This window comes from Epargyreus clarus, unplaced genomic scaffold (genome assembly GCF_041222505.1).
Source record: "Epargyreus clarus isolate Ecla_fem2 unplaced genomic scaffold, WU_Ecla_fem_2.2 ptg000001l, whole genome shotgun sequence".
Taxonomy (NCBI): domain Eukaryota; kingdom Metazoa; phylum Arthropoda; class Insecta; order Lepidoptera; family Hesperiidae; genus Epargyreus; species Epargyreus clarus.
In genome coordinates, this window is record NW_027332209.1 from 11,338,316 (window position 1) to 11,351,891 (window position 13,576).

Here is a 13,576-nt window from a genome sequence, read left to right on the forward strand (position 1 = left end):
TTTCACAGATTGTTGATTGATCCTTACGACCTTTTTATAGGTAATAAATACAAATTTCAGATTTTTTCGCCTACATACCATCTTTCCGAGAGCGTTCGAGATTTAAAAGGCAAAATATGAAATTTTGTCCATTTATGTACAAGAAAAAATATACAGTTGGCAACCCTGCTTAGAACCATAGACGGACAATTGGAAGTAAAATCTGTAATTGGTATGGCGAAACTACTGGAAATATGTAATGGACTACGTCTATGGGTAAAACGGTTTACATTTACATTAAATCGCATGTATAGAGCATGTAATATGGACATTTTATTTACTTAATTAAAGCAACACTGATTTATAGACAAAGCATATGAATCGACAGATTTAGGAGAAAATTTTTTTTCTAAAAAAAACTTTATATTACGTAGAAGACATTTGAGCAAAGGTTTGAATAATATCATGCCTTAAAGTGTTAGAAATACTCGTATATTCAAATTGTTTAAGTATAGTATTATTTAAATTAATTATAATGTGTTATTTTTAAAATAATAAGTGCCCATTTTAGTCACTGGCTGGTACGATTGTATGAGTTAACATAAAAAAGAAAAAGAACGCTCTTGACGTTTGACTTGTATTTTACGCGGGAATAATAAAATGTTGTAAGTTGGACCAAGAAATATAGTATTTACTAGCTGACCCGGCAAACGTTGTGTTGCCATATAAATAAAAAAATGTTAAGGGTGAACAACCCTTACCGCTTAGGGGTATGAAAAATAGATAGTAGCCGATTCTCAGACCTACTGAATATACATATAAGATTTGGTGAAAATCGGTAAAGCTGCTTCGGAGGAGACTCGAGAATTGTGAAAGAGACTAAATGTAGTACGAAAACTTATGTTTTTGTGATTTCGTAAGATTTTTGTACTGTCCGGTAGGAGATGGCAGCACATAAAAAACTGAATCACGTTATCGCTATAGACTTGTATATACACTGAATTTTTCACTGTAGCGTGAATAATTGTATTGAGGCAGTATTTATGTCCTACCAATGTACAACCAAGAAGAATCACCGACCATGTAAGATTAAGTATCTCGATAAATAACTATCATTAATAACTATCTCGATAAAAAACGGATATAAGGAAACAAGAATAAAGATTTTTCAGTTTTAAGTCGAAATTAGTTTAAACTAAAGGAACTATTACGTACATGATGAAGCTTGAGAGATCCAGCTTAATTGGTTGATTTGGTTATTATGAGTCAATAATAATAACAAATAACATTTAATCTTAACTATTTTAGCCCTTTTTAAATGATTGTTGAGGGTAATGTTTTCCGAGCTTATGCATCTCTCATTCTTTGGCGTTTTTTTTTTTTGTTTTTAAATTAACTAGCTGACCCGGCAAACTTTGTACCGCCTTAGAATCTATTTATAAAATATATTTCATATTTACTCACCTTTTAAACCTTCCCTGGACTTCCACAAATTGTTTTAAACTAAAATTAGCCAAATCGGTCCAACCGTTCTCGAGTTTTAGCGAGGCTAACGAACAATAATTGATTTTTATATATATAGAAGTAGATATATCATCCGATTTATTAAAGTATAATATTTTTTTAATTACGCTTGGACAAGCGTAATTAAGAAAATATAAATTATTTCAAAAATTATCCATCCCTTATTTCAAAAAATCTCTTTGGCACAGCTCTCGTCATTTTATTTTATTTTATCGCTTTCCATACTTTTCACATGTTATTTATTGTATTTCCTGCCGCTCTCGCTACTCGTTACTCGTTTTCAATCGAGCAAGACCCTAAGGTCCGGCTTCGGAGAATTCCGCAAAACAACTTTTAATTCAAAGCCATATTTTACATTTTTAACTTCAATTACACCAATAGCATTTTCGCCGATCCCATGCATCTTATCGAATATCAAATCTATTAAGCGATACATACACATATTAGCTACTATTCGCCATAATCGCGTCCTTTGATGTATATTCCAAAGTGAATTACAAAAAGATTGTATTCGATTCATGCATATTGTCATGCGTCTGATTTTTTTTTTTAATTTCATGAGAAACGCATTTTTCCCATTTATTTTGGTAAAAACTTTAATATTATCTTGATTCATAATTATTATGTGTTGAAAATAATTCCTGGTAATGTGTCGGCTTAAAAATAATAAGTTACTAGTATATAGCGTTTTATTTAATATTGCTTGCGAATATAGAAAAAAATACTACGCGATCTTATTTTATTATTATTTTAATATACTGAGGTAGGTAGTTACTTAATTAATTAACCTTATAATATGTATTATTATTACACGTACAACTTGTTTAAATGAACATTGTTTCCAATATTGTGTTCTACACCTTTTATTTGTAGTCTATAAAAGGAATGTTAGGAAAAAACACAAATCCACAGTATTAAGTACAATCTTCGATAAAATAAAAAAGTGTATGTGTAAATGTGCCTTAACACTCGCTTTATCAATTAATATTCATTACCGCTAAGACATTCTTACAATTTGTCGTGTAAGAGCCTTTTTACAAGAATTTATTGCTTGAGCGCATATGGCAATTTTGTTTTGCATTTTATTATATCGCCAAAACGGGACTGTTATTAACTTTTGGTAATTGCTTCATCTTGCTTAATTAAGACGATAACATCAGTAAGTCACGCAGTATATGAACAAATTGATCGACATCAGGGGAAGTGTTAAATTATGAAGTAACAACTGATATTTTTTTACTCAAGGTATAACTTGATTCAATAAAAATGAAACCTAAAATTGTTATATTGGTATTTACCTATCGCTTGTTTTACTTTGTAGAAGCGAGAAAAGTACCTATACCATAGCTGTATTTTTTTCCATAAAATGTAGAAGTGAAGAGTATATCATTATCTACAGTAGTTATTATTTTGTTTTGTCTTTATTAAAAACGTAACTAATCTACAAAAAGTTAAGAAACATCGGACGAGCCGTGCAGTTAGATGTGTAGTAGTGTAGGTAACGCTAATTGCTGTTTTTTTGCAGATTTTCGTGTAGATGGCACAATCCCACGATCTCAGTTGTTAAACCACGAGAAATCAATCGCTAAACTTTAGAGCAATGTAGCGGAGAACACTTCTGCCACATTTGTGGGAAAGGCCCATGCCCAACAGTGGGATAAAGATTTTCTATGACTCTATCAAATATTATAAAGCAGTACATAATACGAGTAGGTAGTTAACTTCAAAAAATCTTAAGAGGTGCAAGTCAAACTCGCAGACGGAGCGTTCCGTACCAGAAAATAGAAGTCGAAAGATACCGGTTTGCAGTCTGTAAAAAAATTAAGCTTTTATCTATTACGGTTCAGGAGATAAAGTTCTGTGACAGAAGCACAAACAGCGAAGGCTTAGTAATATGGTTCCGCGTTTGCCCTTTGGGTATGGAACCCTATAAAGAAAATTCAATTTTTACTGGTACCACAGGCTATAAACTATAGAGGCACGGTATGCATTAATTGTCACATTACGTTAAAGTATTTATATCGATTTCAGTAATTATACAGCTAATTGTATGATGAGCAAATTAATAGCAATTTGTTAATAGCAATGTGCGCGTTTATCCGTATGTGTGTGTCTGTCCTGATTTAGTATAGGGTTGCTTTTCTTTAAACAAGGGTATATAAGAAATAAAATAAATTATAGATATATCTTATATATAAAATTCTCGTGTCGCACGCAATGTTAGTTACCTACCGTACTCCTCCGAAACGGCTTTACCGATTTCCACCAAATTTTATATGCATATTCAGTAGGTCTGAGAATCGGCTACTATCTATTTTTCATACACGTAAGTGATAAGGGTTGTTCACCCTTAACATTTTTTTATTTCTTTTATTCAAGAAATAGGTATGGCGGCGCTACCTCCCCGATCCAAAAGAGTTGCAAACTCAACTTTACCACCTTTTAAAATAAATCATTAATAAAATACATAAAGGCAAATCATTAATTATGAGTGAAATATTTTTTCATTTAAAAATAGGTACGTAAGATAATACCTAATTTAAAAAAATATTCAGTAGTTAAATATTAGTTAACATATTTTAAAATATATGTTAGTTTCCAATCGGTATAATAAAATCTACAATAAAGTAACAACGTTAATATAAACATAAATGATTACTAAAAGTACACATCCGACTCCTCAAAAAAAAACGATTTCTATGTCCTTTGATATAATACAATGGTGTTTGAATCATGTCGATCGGTCGCAGCATCCCAAATAAATCGCTGGACACACATAAATAAAAATATACGTGTCTAATAGATCGATAACTTCTCTTCTTTGGGAAGTCGGTTAAAATATATAACCAATGTCACACACAATTTAGACGAATCCATCGACACCACATGTGTAAAGTCCACCAAGCCGTTTGGGCTGCAAGGCATGCCCAAGAATGAGACATACATCCATACACACGCTCGAAAGACATTACCCTCCTCAATCGGGTAAAAATATCTCCCATTTATCTTTATTGGCAGCCCTAACAAGCCAGATTCTCTGTTAATTGCTCTTCGATCGCGTATTTAGCAGCAATTTGGCGATCTCTCGAATACCTACCACCGCGGGAAGCCTCTTGAACAGAAAATGGTAGCCCAAAAAATAAAATGTATATGCATCAAACACGTTCGGCGTAATTAAATTTGTGAAACGTCGCTTGGATTTTAATATTTATAAGTGCCAACGCTATGTGACACTGCAGTGGTATGCGTTGCAAAATATTTTAGGTTTGATTCCCGGTTGGGTCTAAGTATCTAAATTATGAATTTCGAAATTTGTTCTGGGTCTGGGTGTTTGTACTTGCTTTATGTGTTTATGGTATCTATGACGCAACAAATCATTGATAGCAATGAACGTGGATAGCTATTTGTAATCTTTATATTCCATCTTAAATAGGTAAGTACCTGAACACTTGCATTCAGATTCATAAGAACAGTATATTATACCCAAACCAATCGAATATTTTATCCTAAGACCACCCATCTTAAATATTTATAACATCAAAATACTAATAATACCACTACAGAAATATGTTCTAGTTCTAAGCTCTAACATTTGGAGTCATAAAATATCGCAGTGTTCTCTCTCAAACGAAGTGTTATATGTCAGAACAATAAATCTTTAGTGTTGTTGTATGTCAGATATTTCACGGTACAATGGCCCACAATGGTCCGACACGCCTCATCGCTGTTTCATGTACGATCTAACGATAGATAGTGATGGGCGGAATAATCCTAATAGACAAGCATAGACAACAAGTTTTTTCATAGACAACACAACTTTTTAAATGTAAGAAAAACTTGCTTCCTACATTATTTACATAATAATACATCTTAATTAATGAGCTTGTATGTCTCGTTGTTTAATCTTGTTACGTAAACGAGGATTGTAGATGGATACATAGAGACTTTCTAATTAAGGAAAATATATTGTGTAAATATGAGAAATGGTGGGGAGGAAAGGTTCTTGAGTGGCGACCACACCCGGGTTAAATAGAACTAGGAAACTTTGACCAGAAATGACCACTTGAAGATTTTTTTGCTGGTTTCTCAACTGTAAGAACTTAAGAGAAAGCAACAAAGTTCTGAATGCTTCGAATAAAAGAGATTTTTAACGTATTCCATCTTATACATTAATAAATTAATGGTTGAAAATCGTTGCTCTGTTATTAAGCTTCTTTTCCCGATACCAAGAAGGCAGCCTCAGATAGAATAAAATAATTTAGGTAAGAAAAAAAATATTAAACCGGGAAAGGATCGAAGACAGCACGTGAATTTGGGAGTGTTATAAATATATCAGTAAGGTATATCTGCGATATTTTAATATTTACCAAATTTCTGATAATTTGTAGCAAACACCCAAAATTTCTAAACATTAGTTTATTTTTACGATACCTTAAAAATTAAGTTCAGTGGACTCTAAAGCACATACTCTTAAAAAATTCTAGTGTATTGAAGAAGGTGACATTTTCAATTCATTTCGTATGTTTGGCCAAAACCAAAACTCATACACGAAAAAAATACTCTCCATCTCCTTATTAAAAAACGAGTCACTGAACAACAACAACAATCATAAAACTCAACAACATTGAACCGTACACTATGTTTCGCATGATAACATAAAACGATTTACGACACGGTTTTTGCCAACCTTACAACAGTAAAGCTCTGTATGCACTATCCTTAGACATCAATCAAGATATCCGTAGACAGATCCGTGGAAATGTGATATCTGTTTATATTATTTATCAGCCAATAATTATATGCTTAAATTCAGTTATTTCATTTTCTTCTCAAATTATGAATAATATAGAAACAGTTGTTTAAAAAAACATCGTTGGCTTATACAATTATTTAAAAGAACTAAGTAGCTAAAAATGGTAAAAAACAATAAATCGTAAAACATAAAAATCGTTTATAGTTAGATATGTGATACCAGAATTATTAGAAAAAATATTAAACTAACAGATTTTTTTAGAAACCTACATACTCGCATTAACACAGCAATGCTACGCTAGTCTATATAGAGGCTAATCCATGTACCTCATGCCTGCCATGATTTCTTTTTTACGCAAAAATAAGTGAAAAAAATTAACCAAATAATTTTCATGTTTAACATAATACCAATCTAATTACTTCATTATATTGAATTCAGATGAATTATAGAATTCATATCAATGATAAGGAGGATAGTGTATAAGTCACTTGATATAAGACAACGCGCTAAAAAATTCTAACTCAATTGTTCATACAACGCTGTTAGTTCAAGTCGATCGGTCATCGTAACGAGACATGCATATTTATTCAAAGTGGTGGTTCATATCATTTTAAACAAATAAAGAAGTTGTTTATGTATTAGACAAATAAATGAAATTATGCTATCGGTTTTTACCCATTTTTATTTTTAGGTTTTAAGATATTTATGATGAATGGAGTTGGATTCAAGTTTTTGGATACAATGATACGTCCGTTAACGGATTGTAATTAAAAAACCGGACAACTCATGAATTCATATTTTGTGGTAATTTGATGTACATAAATCTGATATGATTGATATAGGTAGACTCACAACCACACTTACACAACAATGTTAAGGTATTAATTAAAAAAATAGTCATAAAAACATTCTACTTAAGAGCCTAAACATATAAAATAATTATGTGGAAAGCAACAAAAGCGACATAAAAAAATAAAACTACTTAGATACAATGTCATATTTGCAGTACATAAAACCGCCCAACACTCGTTACCAATAAAATTGAGGAATACGAAAATGGAAACAATTCTAAATGTGGACCTAGAGATCAAATGAAACTATACCAACATTAATCAACCTAGTCAACAATATGAAAGGTACAAATGTAGGTACATACAATATGTACATATTAGTACATCGTAAAACATGTCCTACGGCTGTGCCTGTCGCCCGAACATGACACTCGTTAGGTGGACGTTGCGATATATTTTGACGTTCATGTATGCTAAATAAATTGTACGGACAAGACTACATGACTGCATGAATAAATGCATTCAGAAATACAATTTAGATGCCAGATACCGCATCTGGAAAGGAAATGACATAAACAATTGGCTATAACTTTCATCTGGAGCGGAAACTGTATTGAAATTTGTGTTGCTATTAGCAAAATATGTTTTGAGGTATCTATACTATGATAATAATTATATTTGGTAGAAAAACGTGTATTTATTTTGGGAATTTTATCACTGAAGAAAACAATGGTAAATAAAATAAATTGACTATTAGCATCATATTATTAATTTGTCAACAATGGTGTTATTAAATAATTTCTGGAAAAATACCCACCAATTTTATTATCTAATAAATAACTTTTTATATAATTTAAATTAATTTACAGTGACAATGACAATTAATGCATTAAAATTAGATAATACAAAACATTATTTGCACCATAACAATGAACAATAAAATAGTCATTAATTGCTTTGATAATTTATATTATTATAAATTAATTTAAATTAACCATTATTTATTACGTGAATAAAATATAATATTTGTTCAAGAATAACGTACCAAAACAACGTATTAAATTTCTGTCAACAAAGCTATTATTTTTATGTACAATGAAATTACTTATAACTATAATATTTTAATTTAAATGAAACTGGGGGAAAATATTATGTCGAAATTAAATATAAATACCATAATTGTGGTAACATAGAACTGAAGTAACAAGCATATTTTATTTAACTCTTTTTTATAATACATTTTAATAGTAAATTAATTACTTAAAATTATATCGCAACTTATAACGTGTGCAGATATTTATATCAAATTTTCTAAATTTAGCTTCAATTATTTTTCTAAACTTTTAAAACAATCCTTAAGGCCATACATCGAATACAAACAAAGCACATAGTTTTAGAGATATAAATAATTTATCACGGAATCGTTTCTTTGGCGCCAACATATAACATGTGTTGCACAGACTGCACACACTGACAATTTGTTATTGTCCAAAATCTGCCGTACGTATAAAGTAGTGGTTCTCAACATTTTGATTAAGGACCACTGGTATATTTGATTTTATATTTTACTCGACTGCAGAGGGTAATGTATTCGAACATGTGTGGATCGTTCCCTACAGCCAAAACGGTTAGACGTATTTTAATATAATACTTATGGCATGTTGCTGGATTTATCTAAATTGTGGAGCTGACTTAGCCTTAATTTTTTTTAATATGGTGCGTGCGAATAAATACACGGGATGGAGCGCAAATTTTATTTTTATTTATTATATCGTTAAGGATATCAAATGAAAGCTACTAAAGAATCCATTCTAAAAAGCACCTGTCCCCGGGCCTGAGGGCCCCCAAAACAGTTGCTAACCCTTTGTAACTGAAAAGCCGAAAGAAATATCTGTGTACACAATGTTTTCACAAAATGTTTTTACAAACAATCTGGTAATGTGTATAAAGAAGCGAAAATAAGGTCGCCGGAATCAAACCGTCACTGAAATACGTATTTGTCGGCGAATAAGTCTATGAGACATTTGTAATTTTGTAAAATAAAATCAACTTTGTATACTGGGGCCTCCATTCAACTTTCCTAGGTCGGCATTCGACGCCACTGTTCGGCTGTATGTATTTTTTTAACAAAACCACTATTTGGGAATCAGTGGTCCATATGAAATCTGGGCTCTTAGTTTTGGTAACGTGAAAATAACGGATAGGATTCGGAGTGATTTATAAATTGTTCAACGCCGTGGGCAGTATATCCATTTGTGATCGCCCACGATCCTGACTATAAAAATTAGGATGTGTTTCATACAAATGGTATACCACTAAAGTACTATTTATCAAAGACTTGAAAGGAATCTATTCAACATAGAATGTTCAAATACTTTGAATACTTAATTCATGTTTTGGAAGAGTAGGTAATGTTATTAAAGTTTTCGTATCACCACAAAAATAGACAAACGTTTGTCAATTTTTGTGGCTAACTTTGTAGCGTAAATGACTTGGTTTTAATTTATTAAATGCCGTTAATTTGTCATTATATTGAGGCAAGCCTATCATAGACAACATATTATTTTCAAAGATACTTATTATACAACAAAAAAATGCTTTTTGCTGCTGATGTTTCATGTTCATGATCTCTGTATTCATTTCTTTTCATTTCTTTTAGATTTCTTGTTCGAAAATCCTACGAACATTGCTTGTGTTTTATGTAACTGTTTAACGCAAATATGTTTCTAAAAATAATTCAATAAACTAAACGCAATTGCAAACGTTACACAAAATTTAATTGAAGTTTTAAATAGTATGTACAAACCCGTTCTTGTCTTGATATATTTGATGATACTAAATCTAAATACATTAAAACGATTAATAAACACATAATACTGACGCTTTCTAAAATTTCCCATTTAACATGTCCATCAGTTAATATATAATTAATAACTTCAATGCCATAAATTTATGCCACTATTATATCTCTTAGATATATTTTAAAATGCTTCTGCTAGAAGCGGTACCTCGAATTTACCTGCTTTCTCTTTGAGTTCTTATAGAAATACATATACTAATACTAATAGAAAAATATTAGACGTATTGAAAGTTAAATTGAATTTACAGGTTTATATAGATCATTCATTGATGAGTTGTGTACCAAATAATATTTTGATCTCTGCTTATAAACATATTTATCTAAAAAATTATGTAACATTTAGTGTTCCAATCGTAATTAATTTTATCAACAGCATAAACAAGGGAATATACTTACCATAGTGTTTGTTAAAGAAACTAAGAATTAATTCTTCTACGATTTCTTAATTCAATTACATGAAAATATTGTAATGCAAAAGCTACATACTTAACTTACTATTTATATTTTATTTTATAATAATTATTTTTGTGATATCTTTGCACAAATTCAACGTTTTATCACTGTCGAGTACTTATAGGTAAACCGAAAAATATAAAGGTTTTGATATTTTAGTATTGGACAAATACGCTTAAAATCCAACTTGAAATAATATGGTTTACGCATCAAATACGTTTATTTACACAGTTAAAAATACGCAAAAATTTTGTTTCCTAGCTACGTACGAGTACGAAGCGATCGGAAACTATAACATAAATTGATTGGATTTGATATAATTACGCACACTACCGGCAATTAACGTCACGGACGGCGTGATCACAGATTGCTACCTTTGCACCGAATATCGCGAATAACTTGACCCTGATAACTACTGATATTCTTAAACGTTTTGGTTATTACTTGTTGTAATTACTTCCAACTTCTATTTTTTTATTAAGTAGCAAACGAGTTTGCAGTAACCGATGGTTAGTTACTATCGCGTATGGACATCTATAATCAACCCCAGAATAAAAGTCCTAAGATAAAAGTCCTACCGAATGCGTTGCTATTCCTGAAGACTAAATTGGAACGCCTCGGATAGTATATTTGCCTTACTAAATCTTTCAAACCGGAAAAATAGACAGCGAAACCTATTTTCGGTTGTTTGTTATACTATTTAAACAAATGGTAATATTAAGGTCTGCCTAAGTATAGTTATGGCTGGCAGATCACATAAGCGATTATAGATAGATCTAGTCCAATCTCAGATTGAAACTGTGTTAAAGAATTTGGAACTTTCTTCAAGGTGATAGAAACCCAATTCAACTCCGGTGACTCTACTCCCACACTATTTCTTTCATGTCACATTTTAACTTCTACTTCTACGCTGTTCTATTTGGAAACATGTGGTAAGAAAGACACACTTACAGGAATAATTCCAACTAAGTTTCCCGACGAATTTCTTCGCTACCTGAAAAGCTTGTGAAAAGGTAGGATTTAGCTCACAACAATCACCTATCCTGTAGAGCTTCAGCCAACGGTTAAAGCAATATAACTTGCGCCAGTTATTAATATTCGATCTTAATCTTAACCGATTTTGCTTACCACGGTTCTAAATTTGTCAATTTAGGTCTTGAAAAATTGACAAATTTCGAACTTTTGGGAGACAAAAAATGGTTATCCTTGATTATAATTACGAGTACTAATTAAGAGTGTTCGACCTCATTATACGTTTGATTTTAGGTGATATTAAATTATGGATATATAATATGCGTTACTCATTCCTGTTTTTAGATATATAAAACATTTTTAAGATTCTGTTTTTATTTACACCAACGATTGTCTTAAAGTTAGTTTTAATGTGCTATACTACCCTGCTCTGCTGCTCTTCTTGCTCTTATACGAGTATAAAATGTTGAGACTTTAAATAAATGAAGACTATATGACTTATTTCACTTTTAGTTACCTTTAAAATTATACAATTATCCTCTTTTTGGAGGTCTCCCACTCCTACTCGGCAATAAAGTTTACAACTCATGACCTACTAAGACATCCTGTAAACACATTTAAACAATAAACAAATGTATACATGAGACTAGTGAAATGAATGAAAATCTTAATTTCTAATGTTGAAATTGGTAAATTTGTATACATACATTACGCAAACTACGCAACATGAACGTATAAACGTTGAGATCGTTTACCGAAACGTTGACGTAACGGGATGCGTTTCAGTGTATTGTCAACAAACAGGTGATTTGAATGTTGCAACTTGTAATGTGTAGAACAAACGCTTACTATAAACCCGTACTTTTCACACATACAAACACTGACACACACATCGTTAGCGATTCATTCGCGAAACGTACACCCCTCGAAACATTTTCGAAAACTTTCCGACCACGCGTGTAAGCGAGTCACGGGTTGGTACTGTACTAAGTAACGCTAACGCTGCAGGCAGTCTTGGCGTGAGGCTGTGACCGATGTATTAATTCATGATTTGAGATAACTCAGCGCAAACATGGGCCGCTTGCTCGTGGGATCGACGCTGTTCGAAGGATGCTACACGTGTATTCCCGCTTACGATACGCAAATTCGGTTTCAATACTACGAGTGTGTTACGTCGTATCTCCGTGACCTTGACGGCTTTCAAAGATACTACCAAAGGTTAAACATTTAAATTACAAAGAGATTTGTAGAAAAGATTGAACGAATGTTTTGGCTCGTGCTTTTGACGTAAAATGTGTTTACAGGATGATGCCTTATCTATGAAGATGTTCTAATAAGATAAATAAAGATAAAGAAATGAATATGTGTTGAAATACTTAAAGCTACTTTTTAAGTACGGTTGAAGTTTATGGTTGTTATTTTTAGGGTTCCGTACCCAAAGGTAAAAACGGAAAACTATTACTAAGACTTCGCTGTCTGTCCGTCTGTCACAGGGCTATATCTTCGTAGCCGTAATAGATAGACACATGCAATGTTTACAGAGGAAGCGTAAGGGTGGCCGCTATAACAACATATATAACTAAAAAAAATAAAGTTGAATATTAAAGGGGGTCTCCATACAACAAACCAGTATTTTTTGGCATTTTTCGATCTAACTGTTAAACCGTACTAGGGAAACCGTTGATTTTTTTACAATCCGTTTAGTACTATTACTGATATTACAATAAATACAAAAAGGAACCATAAATCATATTTTAATATAGTTATTTTAATTTTATTATACGTTGTTCACGTATCATTAATCATCACCCCAACGCCATCTATTCTATCTATCTATCTATCTATCTATCTTGTCTGATATAATAAAATATTGCTGAAAATAATAAAATGAGTGAAAAGAAGTAAAAAATAATGAACATTTGGCGGTACGGAAGCCTCCATGTGCGAATTCGACTCGTACTTGGCGAATTATTTTAAGTAACTTACAAAAATTTAAGATTTAGTTGTATGAAACGTTTTTGTTTAATGGATTACGAACATGACAGGCACACTTTGTGACAGATTTACTTATTTAGGTGAGTTTTGAACCGCTCTAGTATTTGGATTCGAAGACTACTTATTGTATTAGCATAATACGTTTGAACTATGACCCTCATAAATATTAAATATTAAAATGCAACATGTTGAAAAGAGGTGAAAATAAATACAAAATAAACCATTTTGCATTTTTGGTTAATTATTTTA

At 31.6% G+C, this 13,576-nt stretch overlaps 1 protein-coding gene across 8 annotated transcripts in view; it reads right to left on the reverse strand.

The window, feature by feature from the left end:
• IP3K2 (Inositol 1,4,5-triphosphate kinase 2) overlaps positions 1-13,576 on the reverse strand; it is a 197,401-nt gene that overhangs the window by 120,935 nt on the left and 62,890 nt on the right. Inside the window, exon 1 of one of the 8 annotated variants that reach the window (XM_073081655.1) lies at positions 12,182-12,326. The exons of 1 other annotated variant lie outside the window; for it this stretch is intronic. The gene's annotated coding sequence lies outside the window, so the exon portion shown is untranslated. Of the gene's footprint in view, positions 1-12,039; positions 12,327-13,576 lie in introns of those variants that run through there. 6 more of the 8 variants (XM_073081885.1, XM_073081793.1, XM_073081727.1 and 3 more) reach the window with 6 other exon arrangements.